At 42.3% G+C, this 1387-nt stretch overlaps 1 pseudogene; it reads left to right on the forward strand.

Annotated features, from left to right (window-relative positions):
- Positions 1-310: 310 nt before the first annotated feature.
- Positions 311-757, forward strand: LOC100472126 (annotated as a pseudogene).
- Positions 758-1387: the final 630 nt, after the last annotated feature.

The following is a 1387-nucleotide window of genomic DNA, read 5'->3' on the forward strand; positions in this document are numbered from 1 at the left end:
GTCCAACCTACTTGGACAAATAAGACTTACAGAAATGAAACTGTAAATCACACTAAAAATGTAAACAATCATTGAAGCCCATGATTCCCAGGCATTTTTTTAGAACTTGATAAACAGATTCTAAAGTTCATTGGGGAACCATGGCTCCTCCTCGCTGACTCCTGGGGCCGCTCCTAGAGGAGGCTGCCTGGGGCAGGTGGGTTGCAGGTGCAGGGACATGTGAAGATTTCTTGGCAGCTTAGTGTGGAAACCATTTGCTCACCTTGCCCTCATTTCTACCTGTCCCATGTCAGCAAGGGAGAGTGTGCAAATGAGCAAGAGAGCCCAGCAGAACAGTACTCCGGGAAGACGTGTTATTCCCACTCAGGCTCCCGCCAGTGGCTCACAGCAGGTCCTCACCTGGTGCCCGCTGACCCTGGGGACGAGGCGAAGCCACGTCCCCCAGCAAACAAAGCAAAAAGAGTTCGCCCGTGGATCACAGCAGCGATGGGCATCCTCAACGTACGGAGAGGAACAACATGGCTGTGGGAAAAAAGCTGGTTGAAAAGCAGGCAGAAAGCACAGGACACAGGATACACTGCAGAGAGTGAATCAGCTCAAAGAAGAGAATGAACAGTAGGAAGCCAAAATTAACTTGTTGACTAAGGACTTACGTGTACTGAAAGATTTGTTTCCCGAGCACGCGCACAACCTTGCAGATAAGATGCAACCCAGTATCACTGAAAATACAACAACTCCTGATAATGTAGGACACTAGACCTCGCTCCTTCCTAACGTCACAACTTGTGGTGTGAATGTTAAAGGTGTGACTACCCACCTTCACCCCTCGTATCAATGGCTGAACACTGTCCTGTTCCATTACACAAAGATCCATTGAAGGTTATTTTCAAGATCAGCACTGAAGACTACTTAGCTAAAAACGTTAGCCATGTAATTTGAAGATCTAGTTTTAAATGATAGGGATTTTTGTGGGGGGGGGGATAAAACACATTTTTAAGATATATGAGGGGGGAAAAGCCCTGAGCCTTGATGTTCTTAATAAATCCTTACTTCCCAAGGAAAAAAATTAAAAAATACAAATAAATAAAATTAAAAAATCAACTTCGTTGGGGAAAAAAATGGATAAGAACTGACAAGAAAAAAATTGAAATCCGTAACAAGAGGTGATTAGGAAGAGGGAGTGCTTATACTACCGGTTATCCAGAAGAACCAGAAGACCATCGTCATTATAAAAAGTCTGTAATAATTTGGGATCAAAAAGGATAATAGAAACAGATTCAAGAATATGTGCATGTGAGTGTGTGTAAGCATTCAATATATGATAAAATTGGCATTTTAAATTGGTAGAAAAAGATAATGTTGAATATTGTTAAATTTTTTGGAAATA

This window comes from Ailuropoda melanoleuca, chromosome 5, assembly GCF_002007445.2.
Source record: "Ailuropoda melanoleuca isolate Jingjing chromosome 5, ASM200744v2, whole genome shotgun sequence".
In the NCBI taxonomy this organism is placed as follows: Eukaryota; Metazoa; Chordata; class Mammalia; order Carnivora; family Ursidae; genus Ailuropoda; species Ailuropoda melanoleuca.